This window comes from Pan troglodytes, chromosome 12, assembly GCF_028858775.2.
Source record: "Pan troglodytes isolate AG18354 chromosome 12, NHGRI_mPanTro3-v2.0_pri, whole genome shotgun sequence".
NCBI classification, from domain to species: Eukaryota; Metazoa; Chordata; class Mammalia; order Primates; family Hominidae; genus Pan; species Pan troglodytes.
Window position 1 is genome coordinate 116,216,597 of NC_072410.2, and position 25,785 is coordinate 116,242,381.

General features: G+C 40.6%; 1 long non-coding RNA gene across 2 annotated transcripts; it reads left to right on the forward strand.

Moving 5' to 3' along the window:
* Positions 1–1,135: 1,135 nt before the first annotated feature.
* On the forward strand, positions 1,136–25,785 carry LOC104004864 (uncharacterized). Of its 2 annotated transcripts, XR_010149216.1 has the most exons (13): positions 1,136–1,795; positions 2,520–2,692; positions 4,178–4,363; positions 12,612–12,834; positions 13,093–13,173; positions 13,529–13,612; positions 13,745–13,807; positions 16,258–16,462; positions 16,647–16,775; positions 17,023–17,300; positions 17,926–18,225; positions 19,152–19,196; positions 25,652–25,785. It is a non-coding gene; the product is annotated as an uncharacterized LOC104004864 (long non-coding RNA). The 2 variants fall into 2 exon arrangements; XR_010149217.1 differs by lacking the exons at positions 16,258–16,462; positions 17,926–18,225; positions 19,152–19,196; positions 25,652–25,785 and having other exon boundaries at positions 17,023–17,900.

Here is a 25,785-nt window from a genome sequence, read left to right on the forward strand (position 1 = left end):
TATAAAGAGATCATTGGCTGGGCATGGTGGCTCACACCTGTAATTCTAGCACTTTGGGAGGCCGAGGCGGGCAGATCACCTGAGGTCAGGAGTTCGAGACCAGCCTGGCCAACAAGATGAAACCCTGTCTCTACTAAAAATACAAAAATTAGCTGGGCGTGGTGGCGGACACCTGTAATCCCAGCTACTCGGGAGGCTGAGGTAGGAAAATCACTTGAACCCAGGAGGCGGAGGTTGCGGTGAGCCGAGATGGCGGCATTGCACTCCAGCCTGGGGAACAAGAGCAAGACTTCATCTGGAAAAAAAAAAAAGAGATCATCATTAGTTTCCTTTCATCTCATGATGTAGAAACATTTAGATGTTGGGATCCTTCCACATACTTATCTAAGAAAATCTCTGGCTCTTTTTTTTTTTTTGAAATGGAGTCTCGCTCTTGATGCCCAGGCTGGCGTGCAGTGGCACCATCTGGGCTCATTGCAACCTCTGCCTCCCGGGTTTGAGAAATTCTTCTGCCTCAGTCTCCTGAGTATCTGGGATTACAGGCACCTGCCACCACGCCTGGCTAATTTTTAAAATATTTTTAGTAGAGACAGGGTTTCACCATGTTGACCAAGCTAGTCTCAAACTCCTGACCTCAGGTGATCTACCCACCTTGGCTTCACAAAGTGCTAGGATTACAGGCATGGGCCACTTTTCTATTTGTTTATTTTTGTGTTAGTTTTTCTATTTTTGGTGTTTCTGGATCATGGACTTTGAAAAACTTCCTGGCTTAGCAAATTAGTGTCCTTGTTTCAGTAGCTTCTGCTTGAAGATTTCTGCTGTAGGCAATGAGCCAATTGGCCAGAAAATATCCAGTTATGCTCTGCAGGTTCATGGTGGATGGGGACTTTCACTGTTGTTTAGAGAAACCATTGAGTGGATAACATTCCAAACAGCAAAATCAAATGGGGATTCTGTACACTCAGGAGTGTCGGCTCTGGACAAGTTAGGTTGCACTTGATTGTAAGAAGCCAGGCTTTATTAAAATAGAATATAAATATTAACAGAAACGGACTGCTTCTAATCCCCACTACCGTTGGCCAGGGAGGCCTCTCTTCAGGTTTTCTGAATGGAACTAAATAAGGAGCCCATGTTACCGCAGAAAGGGCACTGTGATTAGGAGCCTTTCATGAGCTTCCATGAACGTCTAGGGCTTGCAAACTTCATTTTCAAAATAAGGCTGTTGGATTAGATGATTTTCCCAACCCCTAACCCTCTGTGTTAATGAATGGACTGACTCTATAATCATGCTCCTTGGACATTTCTATGGAAACACTGAGCCATCATAAGGGAGGCCTTCATTCTGATGTAACAAAGCCAGCTGTGTCCACATGAGAACATTGGCAAGAGTGGGGACATGGAAGCTGTGTTCAGGCCGGTCCACGCTGGGTGACCCATGTGACCTGCTGCTTAGCAATTCCTTGTCACCATCTTCCCTTCTCAGCCTCTTTTTTCATGCTAACAGGCATAAATGAAATGATGATAAAAGTTTGAGCTCTTCTCGTGGAATTCTTGTGATACAGATATGTGCTACACGTTCATCATCTCGTTGGTCTTCACCATGATAACTGTGGAGTAAGAATTATAAGCAGGTCACAGATTAGGGACTTGAGATTGACAGTTTGGCTTCCCTGTTCTGGGTGGCAAAGCCTGTGGAGTACTCACCTACCTGCTGCATGAAGGCAGCATGGAGGGACTGTGGTGGATTATCTGCAAAGATGGCCAAAATTCTCTCATCCCTGCAGGCACATACAAGGTAAGAACACCTTTAACAGTGGAATGTGATGAAAATGCTGCCCAGACAATTCTAGACAGGGCCTTAAGAGGTCTAGATGCTTCCACATTTGCTTTCTTGGGAGCTCTGAGTTATCATGTGAGAACCACCAGTCTCCCCAACCTGCACCCTAAGCTCATTATCCACAAGGCTGTGCAAAATAATAAATCACTGTTGTTAGGACGCAAAGTTTGGTAGTGGTTTGTTATGTAGTCGTGGATAACTGCAGCAGGGATCTCAGCATCTTTTCTTCTCTGAACTAATGTTTAAAGTCAGGATGTAACATATTGTCTCCATGTGACTTTGTTGAACTAAATAAAGAATGCTAATACCAGATGCGGACCCTGCCTCTTCTGTTCTCTAAGACTAGGCATTGCTCTCTGATCAGAAGAGTCAATCCTGGTGAGTTTAACTTGAGCCTCAGAATCCTACTCAACACAAAGTTCCAGGGAGAAGCGATTATCAATGCCAATACCTTAGAGATAGTACTGGCTGTGGAATCTGTCATCCCTTGACTAGGTGGTCTCTAAGTTCCTTTCCAATTTTAATGTTTTCTGTTCTGATTTATCTTTTGGCATTGTGCAGGTGTCAGGAGAAAAAAATAATGCCAATGTGTCTCTTTAATTCCTTTATCATTAAGTCATAACCTTTCCCAACTCCCAATCCCGTTTTCTTACGGCAATACTTTGGTTTTTGCTTTGGGAAGATGCCAGAATCAGTCAAAACTAAGCTCACTGTCCTTGCTAATATTCTGCCCCAGAGAAGAACTGAAGCTCAGCTATTCACCCTACAGAAAGCCTGAATTTTGTAAAAGTTCTGCTTAGAATGAGGAAGAAAGATGAAGAATGAGGAGGAAGAAGGGAGGAACAAGAGAGAGAGGTAAAGACAACAAACAGAACAGACCTACATTTGCAGCATCTCCAAGTTTCTGCAACAGCATTATGTTGTTGTTATGTTTTGTTTTAATAAAAGCACATACCATTTTTTTTGTTACTCTTATATTCTTTTCATAACAGCTCAGCTAAAGACAGATAATGCTGGAGTCAGCTTTTTCTAAGAATTAGTCTCTTCAAACTGGCCATAGAGATTTGGTAGAAGTCATGGGTTTTAATTGAATTTCTCCTAATGGTCTCCCAGGGATGGAAATATGACTGATACAGGCTTACTTTCCCTCTCCCCTTGGTGAAGCTGTATTGCCTCCCACAGAACAGACCGTTCTTTATGTTCTAACCGGGCTTTTCATAACTCCACTGGAGAGCTGTACAAACCCTAGACTTGGCAAAGGCTTTTTTGTTTTCTGAAGCCAGACCAATTCTGGACCCAGTTCCTGCTTTCTAGGAAGAAATAGCAACCAGTCTCTTCCCTGGTGAAAAAAAAACCTCACTCCTTTTTAGACAGCTTCTCGTATTGATAATTTTATAGAAATGTACTGTATAAGTGAAAGTCAGCATTTCCATTACACAACAGCCTGCTAGAGCTGCTTCCAAGGGGCAGAGAGTCCTGTCGGCTGTTTGTCCGAGGTGATCTTCCTCTCTTAATCTGTCAGTCTAGACCTTAACAATGTTCCTCAAATACCGGCTCAAGTCCTTCCTTCTCCCAATAACTTTTCCATGGTCTCTGGACCTCCTTAGTCTTCAGTGCCACTTCTCCTAAGTTTCTGCACCACCTTCCTTCAACACCTAGTCTGTGCTGTAAGCATGAGTTTTCTTGTGGCTTCTTTTTCTCAAGGCAGGCTGGGCGTGGGGAGCTGTCTCTGCAGCATCTTTTGAATATAGATGCCATTTCTCACTTTTCTTTTCTCTGTACCCTCTATAGTCCATTGAAAATACTGGGCAATTGATAAATTCATGCTAAAAAGGACGATGATCAAGGTAGGGCCAAGCTTCATGGATGAGGGAAGAGTTGCCACCCACACTGGGCACCACAGGTTCCCTGCACAAGTCACTTTCCCATTGTGGATCTAGGTTTCCATCTTGGTTTTTTTTTTTTTTTCCTTTTATTTATTTATTTATTTATTGGTCAGATGACTTGATCTTTATGGGCTGCATGAGTCTGTCCTCCCATAGGGTTCAACCTTGGAAACGGGATGGTGTCATTAGAGTCCATCTGCCCACAGCCCTCCGTGGGCAGCGCTCTTTTTGGGGGGCTCTGCTCTCACGTGCTGCCTGTGCTGTGGACACAGGTACACTGCCCGCTTGCACAGATAGTGTCTTTCTGCAGCCTCCCTGTTTACATGCTTCCCCAAGACTGGATTCTGGGGCCAGGATGAGCCATGCCCCCCATCTGGCTCTGACCTCCCCTGCGCCAGCTCTGGGTACTAGAAAGTCGCGGTTCTGCTGCTAGATGTTTTCTTCTTTTCTTTAGGTTGTTGCATGGCATAAGTAAAATGACAGCCAAAGGATACATGCAACTTTTCAGGGACAAAGATCTGTGCAGCATCGACAGTACTGCCTAATGAGGTTTCACCATAATGAAGTATTACAACCAGTTTACAGACCAGAAAACTGAGACACAGGAAGGAGTGGTGACTTGAGCAAGGTGCATCAGCTGGTAAGTGCAGAGCTGCAACTTTGCCTGGCTCCCAAGCCCACATGGTTGCTAAGATATATGCCAAGTCTTTTCTCACTGCATTTTTAAACCCCTGGAAAACATAAGACACCATCTCAGACCTGGGTTGGAGACAGGTGTGGAAGTTCAAGATGTGTACTCGGCTCTTCCAAAAACAACCGGAGAGCTCAATTCTCTTCTTTCCCTGTGCAGCTGCTTCCCAGCACAACTGTCCATCTGTGTTCTATTGTTACATGTTTATTTCTTCCTCATGAGCTTTTACAGTTCCCGCCTTTTATGGGATGTTCTTACTCTGGAAATACAGAATGGATTTACAGGGCTGGCAGAAGTACGCTGTTGGTCATTTTCCCAGTGTTGTCATTATGAGGTGCATGGGGCCAGCCAACAATTGGATTTTATGATCAATTACTACCAGGATGATTGCTAATAGACATGTCGTTAGAAACCAAAGGGAGATATTTCATAGCAACTGTTTCTTGTCTTTGCTTTTCTCCTTTTTTGAACTTGACATAGGCCACCTAAGAGAGCTCCTTAGGCCAGCATGCTTGGGGGGTCTGTTGTGTACAAAGTGCTTTCTCTGGAGTCTCCCTCTAAGGGTCAGGAGTCAGCAGTGACAACTGGAGGATGCTAGACACTGGAGGGTAGATCATGTGTACTGCATCTCGCCACTGCAGGCACAACACGGGCTTAACAGATACAGTTGCTTCAAATTCTGCGCCTGCTCTTTACAGAATTTGTGGTTCTAGACAAGTCTCCTACTTTTCTAAATTCTCAGTTTCACATCTCTACAATGGAAAAAACACTACTAATCTCAAAAATTTTGTTGAGAAGATTAAACCAGATAGCATGGTTTCTGCAAGGCAGAAATCAAAGAAAGAAACCGTGGTGTCTGCTGCTCAAAGTGATTGAAATGGGGGTGTAGCAAGCCCTTGCTTTACACAGTGAGAGGGAGCACAGTAATCCCCAGAGCATGTTTTGGTCAGCCAGCAGTGGGCAGGTGAAAGGCAGGAAAAGGGGAACAGGAGTCCATGTGTTAGCAGCCAGCATTTGGGAAGCCTGGCTGGAAGAGATGGAGTCCCAGAGATGGGATGGCCATCTAGGAGTAGGAGCCTGAGATGAAGCAAAAGGGGATCAGCTTTTTCAACAACAAGAGTCCTGATAAGATGAGGGGTTTAGTCATGGAATAGGCTGGAGCTGTGCAGACAGCTGTATAGAAAACTCTCTCAACACCTAGGCACGTGGCCTATCCCAAAGACTGTAGATTCTCTCTCATTGTTGGGGAAATTCCTTTTGCTGTCCTTGCAGGTGGATAACAATGAAAGCAGCTGTATTAGTTCATTCTCACTCTGCTAATAAAGACATACTGGAGACTGGGTAATTTATAAATGAAAAAGGTTTAATTGACCCACAGTTCAGCATGGCTGGGGAGGTCTCAGAAAACTTACAGTCATGGTGGACTGGTGGACATGGTGGACATGGCAGCAGGGAGAAGAAGAATGAGAGCTGAGTAAAGGGGGAAGCCTGTTATAAAACCATCATATCTCATGAGAACTTACTCACTATCATGAGAACAGGATAGTGGAAACCTCCCCCATGATTCAATTATCTCCACCTGGTCCCTCCCACCACATGTGGGGATTATAGGAACTACAATTCAAGATGAGATCTGGGTGGGAACACAGCCAAACCATATCAGCAGTCATTTATTGAGAACTTGGTCTAGCCAGACAGGAGGCTGAGCATTCTGCCTGTGTTTCTGTTTTCCTGACTTAACAATCCAGGGTAACCATTACATCACTGCCTCATTTTGTAGATGAAAAAAACTAAGGTTCAGAGAGGCTACATAAATTACTCAGGCTCCGTGAATGTCAGATCCACACACCCATCCTGGGGACCATTCCATGGCACAAACCCTCACTGATGTCCCTGCAGCTAACTCAGGAAGCATCCTCATTCTGGGTTCTAGAGGAAATGTGCTGGAGAGGGCGTCACCCTCCCACCCCCATTACCTGGAATGATGGTTCCTATATCTTCTTGTTCCTCATTCTTCAATAAAAACCCCTCCAGGGATGTTAATGTAGGGGCTGAGAGTGAGTCAGACACATCCTACCACAGTCCCCCTTGACTTTGACAGGTCTGTCTTTTTTCCCTGCATCCTATTGGATCAGGTGAGAGTTCAGTTGTTCTTGTTGTCTTTGAACATACTTTATTTTTAAAGAAGTCTTAGGTTCACAGTGTAATTGAGTGGAAAGTACAGGGAGTCCCCATAGGCCCACTGTTCCCAAACATGCACAGCCTCCGTTATTATCAAAGTCCCCCACCACAGCGGTACATTTGTTGCAATTGATGAGCCTACATTGACACATCACCAAAAGTCCCTAGTTTACATTAAGATTCATTCTTAGTGTTCTATATTCTGTGAATTTGGACAAATGTATAGTGATGTATATCCATTATTATAGTGTCATACAGAGTAGTTTCACTGCCCTGAAAATGCTTTTGCTCTGCCTATTTATTTTTTCTCCCCCAAACCCTGGGCAACCACTGACATTTTTATTATCTCCATAGTTTTGCCTTTTCTAGAATATCATATAATTGGGATCAGTCAGTATGTAGCCTTTTCAGAATGGCTTCTTTACTGAGTAATACGCATTTAAGTTTCCCTTATGTCTTTTTGTGGCTTAATAGCTCAATCTTTTTTTTTCTTTAGTGCTGAACAATATTCCTTCTTCTGGATATGCCCTAAATTATTTGTTTATTTATGTAGTAAAATACATTTTGGTTGCTTCTAAGTTTTGGTTGTCATGAATAAATCTGCTATAAACATCTGTGTGCAGGTTATTATGTGGACATAAATTTTCAACTCTTATGTATAGATAGCCAGGAACGTGATTGCTTTGCTGGATCACATGGGAAGAGTACATTTAGTTTTGTAAGGAAGTGCTGAACTGGCTTTCAAAATGGCTGTACTATTTTGCATTTCCACCAGCAATAAATGAAAGTTCCTGTTGCTCCACATCCTCTCCAGAATCTGGTGGTGTTAGTGTTTTGTGTACTCATAGTGTAGTGTATAGTGGTATCCCACTGTGGTTTTAATTTGCATCTTCCTGATGACATATGATGTTGAGCAACTTTTTGTATACACACTTTCCGTCTGTTATATTTTCCTTGGTAAGATGACTCTTAAGGTCTTTTCAGCTTGTTCATGTTTTATTGTTTAGTTTTAAGAGTTTTTTTGTATGTTTTGGATAACAGTTCTTTGTAAGACGTGAAAGACATGACTTGTGCAAATGTTTTTTCTCAGTCTTTGATTTGTCTTCTCACACTCTTGACAGTGCCTTTTATAAACATTTTTAATTTTAATAAAATTCAGCTTATTGGCCAGGCCCAGTGGCTCACGCCTGTAATCCTAGCACTTTGGGAGGCTGAAGCGGACAGATCACCTGAGATCAGGTGATCAGGTAAATATGGTGAAACCCCGTCTGTATTAAAAATACAAAAATTAGCCAGGCATGGTGGTGGGCACCTGTAGTTTCAGCTACTCTGGAGGCTGAGGCAGGAGAATCACTTGAACCCAGGAGGTGGAGGCTGCAGTGAGCCGAGATCGTGCCACTGCACTTCAGCCTGGGCGGCAGAGTAAAACTCTGTCTCAAAAAAAAAAAAAAAAAAGTTCAGCTTACAAATTATTTCTTTCATGAATAATGCCTTTGGTGGTGTATTAAAAAATTTATTGCTATACCTAAAGTTAGCTAAGTTTTCTCCTATGTTATCTTTTAGGACTTTAATATTTTTATGCTTTACATCTAGGTTTATGGTCCATTTTGAGTCAGTTTTCTAAAAGGGTATCAGGTCCGTGTCTAGATTCAGTTTTGGCTGTATGATATCCAGTTGTTCCAGTACTGTTTGTTGAAAATACTGTCTTTGCACCATTGTTTTGTCTTTGCACCTTTGTCAAAGATTAGTTGACTATATTTATATGAGTCTATTTCTTGGCTCTGTATTCCATCCAACTGATCTATTTGTCTTTTGTTCACCAGTGCTACACTATTTTGATTGTTGATTGTAGCTTTAGTCTTGAAGTTGATAGTGGCAGCTCTCAGACATTGGTATTCTCTTTCAATGTTGAGTTGGCTATTCTGGGTCTTTTTTCTCTCCATATAAACTTTAGAATCATTTTGTCGATATCAAAAAATAACTCACTGGGAATTTGACTGGGATTTCATTGAATCTATAGATCAAGTTGGAAAGAAATTAAAGCTTGAAAATATCACACCTTTCTATTCCTGAACTTGGAATATCTCTTTGTTAATTTAATTCTTTATTTGGTTTGAGTTTTAGTTTTTTTCATATAAATTGTTATAGACTGAATGTTTGTGCTACTCCTCCCCTCAAAATTTATATGTTGAAAGACCCCCACTATGATGGTATTGGGGGGTGAATCCTTCAGCAGGTGATTAGGTGATGAGGGCAAAGCCCTCAAAGATAGGACTACGGCCTTCATAAAAGAAACTCTTAAGAGCTCTCTTCCCCCTTCCATCAGGTGAGAATATAGAAAGAAGCAGGCACTCATGAGATGGCAAATCTGCCAGCATTTTGATCTTGGACTTTACAGCCTCCAAAATTATGAGAAAGAATTTGTTGTTGTTTATAAGCCACCTATTTTATGGCATCCCATTATAGCAGCCTAAACTGCCTAAGATACAGATATTGTACATAATTTGTTAGGTTTATACCTAAGCATTTTAGGTTTCACTTACTCATCATTGGTGCATAGGAGAGTTATTGACTTTTGTATATTAACCTTGCATCCTGCAACCTTGCTATAATTGCTTATTAGTTCCAGGAATTTCTTTGTTTAATCTTTCAGATTTTCTACATAGACAATCACGTAATCTGCAAACAAAGACCATTTCATTTCTTCCTTCCAAATACGTATATCATTTTCTTTCTTTTCTTACCTTATTGAATTAGTTAGGACTTTCAATACAGTGTTGGAAAGCAGTTGAGAAGAAATATCCTTGCCTTGTTCCTGATTTTAGTGGAGAAGCTTCTTGTTTTTCACCATTAAGTATGATGTTTGTTGTAGGTTTTTTTTGTAGATGTTAGAATTCAGTTTTCACCTCTTCCATGCTAGCTCCCTCTTATCAATCTTGTTCCTTTTTGGAAATGTGTCTAAGTTTTCCTGCTATCCTAGTCCTTCCTCTCGCATTTCATCAGCCTGGGCTGGCTTCTAGGTTTTCCCTATGTCATTAGTACAATGAGGCTTCAGTGTTCACCAAATGGAGCTATTTAGCACTCAAGCCTTGCTGGCCCTGCTGTCACTGAATTGGTGAGTTGAGTTCTGTTCTGAGCCACAGTGTGAAGGATGAGACTGTGTTCCATCGAGCCCATGCACAGTGTACTTACTGGTGATGTACATTTTTAAAAAATGGTAATCCATTGTGGATAAATGGATCCTCACTGCTTACCAGAATATTTAATTAATCCAATCACCCCATTCCCAAACTATGGGAGATGAATGGAAGGTTTTCTTGCAGTGAAATCAAGTTCTCATTTATATGACCATCTGTTCCTGTAATAGAGTGCCCTGTGAAGCCTGTACAACTTTGATGTTGCTGCTTGTTTTTTTCAAAGTACCATGAGCAGAAGCCTACGGGAGGAAACAATAAGTGGTAAAACCCTTCTGTTCTCTTTGGTTTTTGTGTGTGTTAATCACAGAAAATAAAAATTATTCTCAGGATTTGCATGGGTACCTACAGAATAGAAATTATAAAAAAGTTCAAAATAATTTTTTCAGCTTTCTCACAGATGAGGCTAAAATTACACAGATTGTATCTACTGACATAAATTGACCAACTATACCCACCTTGACTTTAAAGATGTTGGGAACTCTTGGGTGTCTGGAAAAACCTTAAACCAGAGTTGTATCTACTGGATCCCAGTTCTTGAGCACTCTTCTCTTGAGTTTAGTTTCTCAATAGTTTTCTTTTCCTTTTTGTTTTATTTATTTATTTATTTTTTGGGGGGGTGGGCAGAGTCTTGCTCTGTCACTCAGGCTGGAGGGCAAGTGGCACAACCTCGGCTCACTACAATCTCCGCCTCCTGGGTTTAAGCAATTCTCCTACCTCAGTCTCCAGAGTAGCTGGGACTACAGGCAAGCACCACCACATCCGGCTAGTTTTTTCTGTATTTTTGGTAGACACGGGGTTTCACCATATTGGCCAGGCTGGTCTTGAACTCCTGACCTCAGATGATTCACCTGCCTCAGCCTCCCAAACAAATGGAATTACAGGTGTGAGCCACCGCACCCTGCCTTCTTTTTGTTTTAATTTATAATATGGAGAGAGTCTATTTCTAAGGATATCTTCTTGCTGCATTAACGTTTGCAACATGTTGCCTTGGTTGCTTTCTTTCTCTCTCTCTCTCTCTCACACACACACACACACACAAACATACACACACACACACGGGGTAGTGTAAAAATAGTCTCTTAATCAAATGGGTGCTTTTTCTGATATGATGAATGAATTAACCATGTTTTGTATTTCAATCATCCCCAAGAGTACTCAGCTCTTGGGGGCTCTGTGGCCCCAGAATTGGTTCGGTTAATAGCCCAGCAATTTTCTTCAATAGCTCCATGAAAAAGCCCTGGAAAAGGTCAAAATTTTTTTTCCCTATTAACACTTCAAAAAAGCCAATTAATTGACTCAAAGTGCCTCAGGGAGGAGAATCTTGTTCTCAATTATAACAAGCTCTGTTTTGAATAGAAATTTAAATCCTCCTTTCTATAGAAGCTTGAAGGTGAGGTAGCTCTCACAGATTCTTTTTTTCACAAGGCTGAAAATATAGATGAACTCAAGGAGATTCATCTGTGCATGCCAGAGTCTGATGTGTCACAGAGAGGGCCACAGGCCACTGATACAGGGACTTGTGTGAAAGAAAGTGGGAGAAGGGAAGGGAGAAAGTGAGAAGGGAGGAAGAGAAAAGAGAGAGAAACCAGCCACCATCTGCCAGCCAACCTTCTCCCAGCACCTTGCATACTGTGCTCTGCTTAACCATAAGCTGATCCCTGGGACACAAAGATTTAAGGCCCTTTGAAATGCATTCAGTGAACAGGAGAGGAGGATGCCTCTTGCATGTTATGTGCATCTTCCTGTTGGCAAGGGTGACCAGGCAACTCATTTGTGGCTTTATCTGCTTTTGTGCACCCAATAAATAGTATCCTACTTGAGACAACAAAAAACACTGATGAATCCCTATTTAATAAGGCCAGCTACTTGGGGAGAGGAGAAAAAGCCTAGCATTTAGCATTTATTTTTTCAAAAGGAGATTTTGCTTTCTCTTCTCATTTTTTTTTATGTTGAAAAACAGAGAAAAGCCACACAGCGAGCGCCCCACCCCCACTCCTTTCATTCTGGGCTTTTGTGTTTGGGGATTGGTTGGGGATAGACTTGCAGTGAGAAGATCACAGCTTGTCTTGGGGTAGGGAGGGGGTGCTGGAGACTGGCTGTTAACCCTGTGAATGCCAGACAACTGAGGCTTAAGCTCAAGAAAGGGATTCTTTCTTTAGGACAGAGCTAAAGTAGAGAGAGAGCTGTGAAGAGAACCCACATGTTCTGTCCATAGTAATTTTTAAAAGTATAAATAGTGGCATTTCTGTTTCTAAAGGCAATATTTTATGACTATATAAAACTCAGAGGAGAAAACAGAGACAAATTATATAACAGAAAAGAAAAACAATTCCAGTGTCAATGGCAAGTGTTAATTACGGTTGTTAATGTAATTATCATGGATTATTTTTGATAATATAACATAGTGAACACTGTGCTAGGTGCTTTACATAGTTAGCCTACACTTCCTAAAATTGCCCTAGAATATAGGCATTCTTTTCTCCATTTGACTGATGAAAAAATATTTTTTATATGTAATTCTAATTTCCCTTTTTTGTGACTACTTAAGTACTTAGGTTATGCTTATGTGATCTTATTTTTATCCCACTTAAAAAAGTGAGAAGCTCCATATTTTCTCACACCACATTTTTAAATGACTGCATAACCCTATGTGTTATATGGTCATTTAATCTAAATGACACCCTACCTGAGATGAAGCTCATGATATATGTAGCCATTTCTATGTGTTTAGATATTTACGTAATGCAAAAGTTTTCTTTTGTAAATGAGATGGCATTTTGGATCTCTTTTGCACATTGCTAATTATTCCTTTAAACCAGGTTTCCAGAAGTTCCCCAGTCATTGAGCATTTCTGAGGCTCTTGATGCATATGCCAAGTAGTTATGGAGAAAGACACAGCAGCTTACCTCTGCAGGCATCATTGTGTGAAAGGAAGACCCAGGCTCTCTCACCACCCTTCAACAGAAGCCTTTTGCTAAGGTGATAGCTACATGTCCAAGCCTATTGCGTGGCATGCATTTTGCCTTCTGCAGCCCACTAAAGGTACACAAACACCATTAGCCAATCTGAAAAAAAAATTGATGTCTAACTGGTTATTATTTCCTAGCAAGTGTTCCGCAAGTTGGGTATGTTGTTTCTTTAATTTCACATTTTTTAAGTATTGTAATTTTTTTTTTTTTAAAAATGTCCTTTAAGGTGAGCAGTAAATGTGTTTGCTATTTCCCCAAAAGGAAATTGAGGTATACGGAATGCTTATTTGGTTTACTCAGTATCATCCTAAATGTATGTACCAATGCTTAGGAGTTTGCAGTTCACCCGCAAACCTCAGCGATCCAAGCTCCCCTGGATGACCATCACTCACCAAGAAAAGAACAATAACAGGTACATTTCCAAAATTATCTTCCTTGTTGAACAATCCACACAGGAACACGATGATTCTGCAGGTCTGGAGTGATCTAGAAATCACGGGTGGAGTGAAAATACGTCAGGAAGCTTTTGGGAAGCCGTAGCGGATCTTGGGAAGCCATGAAGGGGCTCCTTTCTGTAGAATACAGCTTCCAGAAGAAGGAGTTGATTTTTTTGTAAATAGGGTCTCAGAAGGCAAATGAAGGGAGAGGCAAGGAAAACGGGCTTCCTCAGTAGCAGCTAGGTTGTCAGAAAAGATACCTTATGGCCAGTGATTTGGTCTGACCTGGTTTGTTTGCCTCACAAAACATCGGGGTATGTTGTTTTCTAGGACCTGTTTTGCTAATCCAGGACTGTTCTCCAGCACTAACTCTAAATAATCCCTTCTGCTAGAGTCCACTTTCTGGAACCTGTTGTGAGTATTGTGAATTGTTCTCCAACCTCTATTCTAGTTATCTCATTTCCACTGAGACTAGTTTGGCAGCAAAAGCACTTGCTTGAGATTCTGTGTTCAAGTTTTAACTTTAGCAACTCACTTTTCCTTTAGGCCTCCGTTTTCAACGTTTCCCAAACTTGGTCCGTTGTGTGAGCTGGCTGATAAAAGTTCCAGGTAACCTTCCTTGTTCTCAAGGTCCATTTTCCAGGAAAATCTGAGTCATGGTGCTGGGGAGGACACTTAAGTACATCAGTCAATCAGATGATTATTAAATTTAGGAAATAGTAGATCAACTGGATTAACTGGATTAAAATGCAGAATCCCAGGCCCCAGCCCAGACCTACTGAACCAGCATCTGCTCTTTAACAAGAGCCCCATGTGATGTGTAGGACAGAAAACTTTGCGAAGCACAGGGTTAGACAGTCTCTAAAGTCTTCTGCAGATCAGAAACGCAGCAATTCTGAGGTTTTCTTCAATTTTCTAATGTTATTTCCAGCTCTTTCCCCTCTCTTCTTTCCTTGATATGCTGAGGAAAACTTTCTCTGTGATAAGCAGAGTAGGTGTCTTGTTCTGTGAATTTCTAATGTCTCTGCAAGGGCTTCATATGTTGAAGGAAGTTGGGACTCAGGGGGTTAACTGCAAAACACATTACCATAGGACAGCTGCCACGGCATCACATTCTAAAATCTGATAAATGAAAAATGGGCATGGTATCAAATTTAATCACATTTGTATTCAGATGTTGTTGAGAGCAGACACTGATTTATGAACTAGCAACAGACACCAGATTTCCTGCCTATGTTATATACATATGAATGGGTGGACGGATGGATAGATAAACAGACAGTGAAATTATGTTGCAAATTACATGGCACCAGACCTGTTTATAACCTAGATCTCATCAAACCAATATTAAAAACTACTACGGATATATTTTTTTTTCCTGGGCAGTAGCTGGTGGTCTTACTTTTACCCTGAAAAACAGACTTCTTTCAAAGGATTCTCTTTATTAATTTGTGCAGCATTGAAAATGCTTCTGCTTTGCTCAGTAGATAGCATTATCATATTTATATACAGAAAAATGTTCTTTATGGGATGGAAAAGGATAAAGGGATGTTCAAGCCATTGCTGCGTTCTGTTGCACACCCTCCCACTCCCTGACAACTCCGTTAAAATATCAACAGTACAAGGGGCCACTGTATATTTCTGGGATTCCACACCAAGATCTAGGCTTTTAGAGGACCTGTGAAGGGCTGAGGTGGAAGAGGAGAACATTCAACATGGATTAATAATAAAAAAAATAAGCAACTTTCCTCTCAGTTCAGCAAAGTAGGGAGATCTAGGTTCAATGTTTCTTGATATTTACAGTTTTGAAGGTAAATCACTTGGCTGATGAGGTTCTCTATTTTGGGGCAGATACTGCTTAATATCACCAGAGACATCTAGCCATCTTCGCAGTATGTTTTCTTTACTACGCCTTTTCCTTGTAGAGACTTCTTGTATTTGGCAAATTTAATCAAATTTTATTTATCTTTCAGAGGTCACATAGGTACATTCACTCACTTTCAACCAATATTTCTTAAGACTGTGTTATGCTGTGCACAGGAGACACAGAAATAGATGACCCATGATTTGTCTTCTTTTTATTTAAAAAAAAAAAAAAGAAGAAGAAGCTCTGTATCTGTGAACAAGTCAGATAGACACAGATGATTTCAGTATAATTAGGAGGAATCACTGAGCTCAGCCCAGGGAGCTAGACTAGCTCAGAGGAGGAGTACCTGATTCACACTAGGAAGGCATTGGCACAGGCTTCCTGGAAGTGGAGACACTGAATGGAATTCTAAAGGATGTGATACCTTCTACATGTTCTTTAAGATACAGGATGGTGGGTGTTCTTAATGGAGAAGTAGGAGAAAAGGGTTTTCCTGGTGTGAGAAACCATGGAGATTAGAAACAGCATGATAATCAGAGGACAGTTCACAGCTGTGGTATGACTGGAATAAAACCATCCATGCTCCAGATGCCAGGAGGCAGGCACAACAGTCACTGTCCTGTGGCCTTCATTCCTTGGGGAAAACACCACAATGGTCATCACCTGAACAAATGGAGTGGGGAGATGTGGAAGTGAAAGAAAGGGAACGCTGAAGAAGACAGTATCAGAGACCCAGGAGCAATGAAACCTCAATTGGCACAGAGGATTTGGGAAGAAGGACCCAGATTTGAGTATTTTCAGCTCTAGGTGCTGAAGATGTTCATGATCAAATAGACATGGTAGTTGAGGGAAAGAGGGTTTTGGGGAGCCCTTCTCCTTGGAATTCTAGGTAAGTGATGATGCTATTTACTAAGAGAAGACATCCAGAAGAAGGAGCTTGCATTGTCTTTATTTTGATTTTGTTTTGGTGGAATTGAGAATACAATGTATTATTACTGTGGAGGAGGTGGAAATAATGTCAACTTAAACCTTCCCTCCCCTAGGGAGCTCTCCCTAACAATCCGGGCTGGAAAGAGTGTGTTCCTTTAGGAAACAGAGCATGTATTACCCATTGAGAATCCATTATTACTTTGAATTTTTAGTTTTGTTTTCATGTGTTGCTTTATCTTCTTAATTAAATTATCTCTTCTAGGGAGAGGACATCTTACTCTTATTGGATCATGCACAGTGCCTGAAGCATTCTGTTGCATGTAGAAAGTACTGGTGGATGTTTGTTAATTGATTTGTTGAATTGTTTTTCACTGAACACATTCCCAAGAAACAGCCAAACCCAGAGTAAGGAAACCATCTGGCAAGAACTGCTCAAGAGAATGCTTCTTGGCTCTCCCATCTTAAAGGTCTTAAAATAGCTAACATTTATTGAACATTTTACTATACGCCAGGTATTATGAGCTAAGCCCATTATATATGTGATCTCATGTAATTAATCTTCAAAACAATCTTGTGTCATAAATGCTACAAATACTTTGATTTTAAAACTGAGGAAAATGAGATTCAGGGAGATTGTCATTTTATTTGCAGTCAGTAAATTGCAGATGTAAGATTCAAAACCAGACTTCACATCTACCGACTTCAGTGACCCTGAAATTTGTTCACAGAGAGCATTTAACATAACTGTCTTCATCATCTCCTCTACATTAAAAATTATGGGTAAGTCTCTTGCTTTTCTGGTCTTCATTGCTTTTCTAGTCTTAGAAATATTATACAAAGACAAGAAATACAAGAGACTTACTCATAGCTATCTGTCCAGAGCTAGAGTTAGAATTAGCATCTACATCTTGAGACAGGTAACTTCTTACTCCACTGTGTTGGTTTTAAGACAAATCTGTTGAGGCAAACTTTTTGCTGGGCACTGTAGGCAACAGAAAGAAACTGACGGTCTGCTATTTGTCTCCAGAGGCCTTACAAACTGGTAGAAGATGCATAACAGAAGAGCTTATGAAGTTAAAGATGACAGCATAGCAGCACTGGTGAGATCCTTTTAGACATAACATGGTAGGAAGGACTGTTTGACAAAGTGAATGCCTGTCTTTCAGAAAATACAGGGAGGTGTGATGTACCCATTATCACAAGCAGATGGAATGCCTATAGAGTCGGATCTCATCTACATATCACCTATTATATGTAGTTATTGATGGATAAATACTTCAACAGCTAAAGGCAGAAAGAGAGCAGGTGGGCATAGGAGTTAGTAAACATCTCACTGCTATTGTTTTTCAAGGTGAAGCTAGAGAAGAAGATTCCTAAGATCTAGGAGGAAATTATCATACTGAGTAAGAGGGTGCAATTTTGGAAGGTTGGACTTGATGACCTCTCCAACATTAAGTGTGAATGATTCTTTCTAGGGATTTGGTTTGTTGCCAGAGAGCCTGGCTACCTACTATTTAGTTGCTTTGTTGATTAGCAAATTTCCTCTGAAATATTCCTCACATTCATGAGCCCCATTCCTGGGATAGGTGGACCCAGAAAATGTTTTCTCCCATTTTCGTTGGCCATGTGTTTGAAACCCAGATGGACCTAAGTCTTTCAGCATCATTGTCACTACTGTATGTCTATCCATAAAAAGAAGGCATAAGACTCTCTGTAGTATCACGAAGTTAGCCATTTGGGATTGCAAAAAGTTTCCTCTTTCCATTGGAGAGAAATAGTTTAGATTAGATGGTGGAGCCCCTACCACATCTCCCAAAATTTAAATTATAACATGAACAGTAATTTAGGTCTGATTTTAATATTTTGTCATTCTTAAACCTAATAAAAGCCACATCTTCCTAAAGACCCTCCTAATTTTTATTATGGACAGTTCACACAGACGTTATTGGTGATTCACTCTTGAGTCATGAAAAGTCAACCTTGAGCCACAAAAAGTCAACCTTGAGCCATGCAGAGTGGAGAGTCATACATGCCATTCCTGGGACCATCAAAAATGGCAGAGGTCACACAAAAGGCAAAACTTTTAAGAGGTGTTTTAAACGTCGTATGGGCCAAAGAGAAGCTGGATTTCCTATTGGAGTCAGCTGTAACACACGTGTGATGAAATTGGCCTGTGAGGACAAGGCAGTGAGCAGAGAGGACAGCAGTCCTTATGAGATCAAGCTCTAAGGTGAGGTTGCAGGATCTGAAGGCCAGCTCCCCTGCTTGCTCACTGTATGACTTTAGGCAAGTCATTTAACTTCTGAATGATTCATATTGGAAGTAAAATACATGATTGGTTAAAATAGTTTCTAAATTTATTATGGGGATTAAATGGACCAATATACTCGAAGCTTTTCAGACAGAGTCTGGCGCAAAGTAAGCACTTAAAAAAATGTTAGCTTTTATTATAATAGAAACTATTAATATAATAATTATTCCTGGGTGTAAAATTAGGGAAAATCATTAGAATAGAAAGGAAGAAAGAAACAAGAATCAGAATAGGAACAAGAGAGATTTCAAGGAAGGGGTAAGGATGTTTGGGAGATACTAGTTTTCCCCTAGACTGGTATCCAAACTAGATTTTAAAATCTTGAGATACAGCCTTGTCTTTTATGATGGGCAGGATTTCTTTGCTCTTAGCATTGATAAAATGTGGCATGACCAGTGGCTGGTTGAATGATGTATAGCTCCAGCTGGAATCAAGATCACAGTATGCTGACCTCTGAACTTTGTAAGATTGCAATGATTACTCTTCTTCCACTCAGAGGCTCGTTAGTGTCAAGCCATGGTTGTCCCTGTTTTGATGAGTATTCACCACCTGGCTACATGTGACCTGGCTTCTGGTTATAACCATACCAGCCTGCATGACTTCCCATAGCATGCTGCCATCAGACACTGCTCTCCCATCTTCTGCAACATGAGATAACTTTTCACAATTGGGGCATGAGGGGCAGTGCTAGTGGATACAACATTTTATGTCAAATCAGGGGTTCTGCAAAATGCCCCTGGTTAATTTAGTCCAGAGTCTAATGTAAAAAGGTATCTGAGTAGCACAAAATTGCATATATAATTGTTTTCCATCATTCTTTTATAATTTTCCTCAATATCATCCAGGTATCCTAGATACATTTGGAGAATTCACCTGAGCTACAGGATGTGGTAAGATTTGGTGAGCAGGTGGTGATTCTTACAGAATCCCTCACACATTCATGCACAGAACTTCCCCAGCACACTCCCAGGTAGGACCACTTCCCTCTTCATTGTGCAAAGATTCACCACTGGTTCCAGCCTTCTCTGTGCACTTTTAAGATATGCATCAGGTTTTATTCATCTCTGATTTTCTAGCCTCTGGCAGACTACCTGGTGTACCAGAGGCTTTGTAAGTAATAGTTAAATAAAGAGAAAACATTAAAGCAACATTGAAGGAAGAGGGTTAACCAGACTACAGATTTGAGACCTCTATCTCAGAGGGCCAACGGTCATGTTGATGTTTTCATGCTTTCTTGGATATAAAAGTCACACTACACTTTCCCTCTCAGTGACCATGTACAAAGGTTCATTTATAATTAATAGAGAAAGTCTTTAATAAAGCAAACCAAATGTCATCTTTCCTTTTTTCTGCAATATGAAGTCATTATTTCCACTGGATGAAAGCACTTTTGACCTATAAAAATAAAAAAGTGAGATGTTAGGTGACTTCAGTGCATAAAAATACTGTTTCTTGTTACCAATAATATATACTCAACCATCGTCTTCATCTTTATCATGGTCTCCTGGGGCAAACTGAATCTGAGTTAGCAGGGTTTAATAAAAGTTATTCTGAACATCTGGGTCATTGTAGAGACACATATTGAAAATTGAAACACTTTATATGTCAACAGATGTTCTAGAAGAAGCCTGTCTATTTTCTCTTATTCATTTATGAGTCCAAGGAGAGGAACAGTTCTTTGTTCATCTCTCCATCCATGATATCATGCTCCATGCCTGAACCTCACCTAATGCCTACTATATGTTTTACCAGTGTTGAAGGAGTACCAAGAAGCATGAACATCATGAGTCCCAAAACTCATATAACCCCCCTGCCTTTTTTTTTTTTTTTTTTTTTTTTAGTCCTGGGCTCCTTGGCCACTAGCTGCAATATACCCTTCTCCAAGTCACTCCCCTTTGGAAGTCCTTGTTATTTCTAACAGTAGACGGAGACTTTCACCAGATGGGGATTGAGGTCCTCTCAGCTTTATCTATGCTATGAGTCTATCTGGACTGGCATATTAGGAATTTTGTGGCCTTCTGGGCAATGCACTTAATAGAGTTACTATTAGACAAAAATTTCCTAATATGGTAAAATTTGATGGTCACAAAGATTTGAGTACTGCTATGTATTTTCTTAAAGGAAGGTAGAAATAAAAACCTACTTGTGAATCTATTGAAAACTTATTAAAGTTCCTTGAACTATTTTGTTGTGCAAAAGCTTATCTATAAGTTCTAAGGAAGAAAGAAATTCAATTTAAATAAGACTTCCATTTGGGGGAAAAAAGGAAAGTTTTATTTTTCTGCTTCTTCTGAACTTATGCTAGAGACAACACAGGTCCAAAGAATGTTTTGTAGAATAAGAGACTCCTTGAGCTTAAAGGATCTTTGAATATAACTCTCAATATTTTTCACTGTCATGAGCTTTTTGAAATTGATGAAGCCAAAATCCTTACTATGAATACATATCTCCTAGAACATTTTTTTCAGGATGTTAGGATCTTCCTGGACCTCTCAAATTAGTGATACTAATACTCATAGTCAAGATCCTGCATCTAGCTCTACCAGCAACTGCAGTCACAGACAAATGACTTTCTCCGTTTTGTTTTTTTCATTTATAAAGCAAAATTATTGTATAAGATGATTCATTCACCCTTTCTAGGTAAAGTTTTCCATTTTTCTGTTATTTAAGCTGAATATGCTGTGATTGGAGAATTCCCCTGCAGGATAACTGAACAAGAGAGTGCAGAAAGCACATCAATGCCTCCCTACCATGCCCAACTCAACTGACTCTCCATTTCACTCAGTTACATTGCAGTTTATCATGGCTCAGTAACATGGCAAAATAAGGGGTAGTAAGATTTTATTAAAGTTATTATGAAAATCTGCCTCATTGGAAGCTTCAAGAAGTACCAGTAGGGATTAGAATGATACAAAGTAGAAAATGACTTGCTTAACTGGATGTATTTCTGAGAGCTGGATGTAACACATTTTGCATCTTCCTAGGAGACAGGAAAAATGTCTAATTCTGTGAAATTCAGGGTGTGGACCAGAAAGATAATTTGTTTTATGCCTCCTGTGAGCACAAGTGATGTCGTAGCTCCGCTAGAAATAAGAGCCTTTAGGGAATGGGGAAGTCCTATATGCACAAGTTTTGAAATTCAGATGGAAGAGTCTTATTTTAAAAAGGCTTTGTATGAGCCAAATGTATAAAGTTGCAACTTTATTCAACTCAACCAGAGATCCTCTGAGATGAAGCCAACAAACCCCGTCCATGTGACCTTGGCTGGCTTTGAATGGCCCCATGCGGTCCATTGACCTTCTTCAGGAAAAGGAGCCACTGGAGACAGGAAAAGGAAGAGCGTATTCCTCCAAACAATGAACACTTACATTTTCTCAGCTTTCTAGAGTAGGGTGGGATTCGAGGGGTAGAATTTCTCTGCTCATTTTTAAGGGCATTTTTTGGTTTGTTTTTAAGGAATCATTTTTTTCCCTTTTCCAATTTGAAAATAAATTAAAGCAAAACAAGGGAGGAGAGATGACAAGATTCTCATTCATTTGTTTACCCTTTACTCCCTCTACCAACTACTTTTTGACTATTTAGTGGTAAGCCAGAGAAATAAAGTAGTAAATACAAAGCAGTGAGGAAAACTTATAATAACCTTATCCACTTGGATATCATGTAAGCCTGTAATCATTTAAATTAGCCAGTGGGAGAAAAACTTATGAAAGAGGTGAGCTGTTCTTAGATTTGATGTTGGAGTAGGTGTCAGCTGCTGGATGAAGGAGAAGAAAGGGCATTCTAGTTGTGTAAATAGCCTGTACAAAGGCCAATGAGTAAGAAACAGCAAATATTGAAGCAAAACTGGAGAGAATGGTGCATGGAGGTGATGAGACCAGAATAGAGTTTGTCCACAAAGCCATGCGCTAGGATGGAGAGTATGCATGGGACACTCAAGCTAGGGTGTATGAGACGAGACAAGAGAAGAGGAGGCCTCTGGTGAATTTACATCAGGGCTGAAATATGATTAGGTATGTTGCTTAGAAAGATCATTTATGCAACAGTTTCTCGGATGTTTTTGGCGATATGGGACTCAGAGGGAGGGGGCAAGGCAGAAGGCTGTTGCTGATAATGTGTGAGCCATATGACTAGGGCCTGGACTTGGGCAGTAGCAGTGACATTGTTGCAGTAAATAGAGAAAGCAGGTCTCAGGGGATTTTAGGTAGCAAGATGTGGGGCATAATAATGAAACATAATAGTGAAAGAAGAGTAGCCAGTGGTAGGCAATGCTCAGAAGTATTGATGGATACATGACAAGTTCAGAAAAAATTCAATCGATGCTGACAATGATAGATGCCTAACAGGAAGATGCATTAACATGGAGACAGAGAAACCTTAGTCTTCATCTATCACCACTTCAGGGGGCATGAACCATGTCCTGTAGGTATGACCACATTTCACTGTGGGAAGGCAAACACAACTGCTTTCCATGATGGGCATCTGGTCCTGGAGTCCCAGATTGAACAAAGGTTAGTTTTAGCCCCTAGACTACTGGCTTGGCCACTACACATTGGGTCTCATAAGTACAGTTATTATGTCTTGTTCATCCCTTTACATTTATGCTGGCCATGTTCTTGATATATCAGATCTATTCAATAAATGTTTACCTAATGAATACATTAAGTATGCTCTTAGACCTGCCGTGTCAAACCAGGGATCTATTGACTCCATTATTGCACTAGAGTATCATTTTTCTATAAAACTTGAGATGTGTTTCAAACTTGTCTTTGAAAACTTGGTGAATCGCCCTTGTCTTTATGACTTATCTTCATAGTCCCTGTCAGACCTTCATACAAATGAATAAAATTTGCTTTGAGAACCAGTACTTTCTCTCCTATGCTCAGGTTATCTTTTCCCATATCCCAAGCTTTATTCCTCCTTGAAGGCTCTATTATAATAGTTTTTCCCACTGCACTTCATCCAGAGTCTTTGTCCTTCATTGCTATATGTAGATATGAATGATTGACAACATTTAAAAATGCTACATTTTACTGACGAAGTTTGGATTTTCACCAATGTCTATGCCTGAAATAGAAGACATCTCTTTCTCCTCTAGGCATCCACGATACTTAATATTAGCCTCTGCTCCTTCCAAATGCTGAACTTCTCCAGGGCTGGAACTGAATCATGTTTATCAATTTAATCTTAAGGACTTGATAAATAAATTCTTGCTGAATGAATAGTTGAATTACAGCCTGTAGTCAGCAGTTTGAGAGGTCATGTTTTGAGATCTGTGACCTTCCCTGGTCTCCTGGAGTCACACTACCTTGTCTCTGTCTTCATCATTTCTATCATCTCTGTTTCTCTTTCTCATGTTTATCTCTGAATATATACGTAAATTTTTATTACATTATTTAATCAATTTATCCTTATAAAATTTGGCCGAATGCATATTTTCTCAACTCTCTTCCTATAGATCCGCCCTTGGATCATCTAAAAATAATGAATGTCCCTTTAATTTATGATGTGAAGAAGAGGAAGCACGGGTCCCAGAGTCAGGGGCCTGCATGGTTGTCCTGGCCCAAATGTCTCACCTGTGTGGCCCTGGGCAAGTCATTCTGATGACCGGTTATGGCAGTGGTGGTTGTGAAGGCAGTTGTGATGATGGAACTTAAATTTCTGTCTGACCCCCAAGATAATTCCCGGGATTTGACAGGGGAAGGATTCCTGAAAGAGAAAAGCCATTTCTTGAACACTTCGGTGTCCCTGGACTTCCCCACCGTGAGTTTATCTTGGCTCTAGGGCAACACCACGCCCAGATGTGAAATGCAAGCAAGTCTGGCACTGGGAGATGTCCAAATATTCTCGGCTTCCGAGAATGTGGGTATTTGGTAGCAGGAGAGTTTGTCTTTGGAACATGAGATTCTTCTAGGTCTCCTCCTTTCCTGACCCCTGTGAATCTGAAAGACTGTGGAGTTTATTTTCAGTCCTGGGGCTCGTAAGTCCTGCTGTTCTGGTCAGGCTCAAATTCCGCAGAACAATGAATCCATTTTGCAGCGTAGGAAAAGACCCACATACCCGGCCTTCTTTCACTACATGTGTTTCTGTTGAGATTGACCACAATCAGAATGTGCTGGACAAAGGGAGATGGAGGCTTCTTGGCCTTTTATAAATGGTAGAGCAGCAGCTGGTCTTGGAATGATCAACAACTTAACAATATCCAGATCCAGCATGACAACTTCCAAAACCTCAAGTGTGTGAGGAGCGGTGATGAGCAGGGAGGCAAAGACTTTAGTAGCCACAGCAGGAAGACTGGGTTGCAAGGGACAGGGGAATATGGTAGTGGGCATGGAAGCCAGGACACCCTCACCCCGGGCTGCACAGCATCTTCATAGTGTGGGCAAAACCTGCAGAGGTGGGGCTCCTTTGCTGCAACAGCCCCAAGTCCTTCCGCTCTTTTCCTCCACATTCAGCCAAAGGATTTCTTGGGAAAAAATTCCACAGAGAAATAACCAGAGCAAAGTGTTAGTGACAGAGGAATGTGATCAAGTTTTCCATGTTCTCCTTCATTAAACAGTGCCTTACACTTGTTGGGACAATCCTCCAATAACAGACCTTCTGTAGCTAAAGCAATGAGAGAGATGAATGTATCTAGAGGCTCAAAGCGCCATTCATGGACGAAATGGACCTTCCTTGCCTGGAAAGACCTGATGTCCTTTTCATTTTTTCTTGAAGCTTCACTATGTGTATCTTAGCACAAATCTAACTTGTTTAGCAGCAGATGAATCATGACATACCAATGCTGGGTGAAAATATACAAGATACTCAATATGTTATTTCCAAAGGAAAGGAGTTCACCAATATCTTTTGCTCCTTGACCTCTGAACAAATATTTTATTGTTTTGTTTTTGCTTTCCTTTGTGTGGAGACTGGGTTCTTGCTATGTTGCCCAGGCTAGTCTCTAACTCCTGGGCTCAAGCTATCCTCCCGCATCTGCCTCCTTAAGTGCTGGGATTACAGTCGTGAGCCACCCTACACAGCCTGAACAAATATTTTCATTGAAGTCACGCACATTTCTGCAGATCTGGTATATTTCCAGGATATCACTTAGTATTTTTGGACTCAAAGCCAGAACTGCAAATTCAGTCAGAAGCAGCCCTGCATTCATGGTCAGAACGCCAGAATTCTAGCTGGGTTTCTAATTTAGCCAGCAGTGTGACTTAGAGCAAATCATATAACCTCTGGCGGATTTTAAAAACTAGATAATAGACTAGATAGTGTAAATGTCTTTTCAACTTTTAGAGTTTGTATGGCCCCATTAAAATTTGTGAAGTTTTATTGTCTATTTATTTGTTTTGTTTTTTAGAAAAGTTGCTAAAACTGCTGTGAGATTCTGGCTAAGAAAGTTTCATGAGAAGTTTTACAGAAAAATGTGAACAGAAGACAGAACTAGATATAAATTTGAATGGTAATCTAAATAAAAGACATTTTTCATTTTAA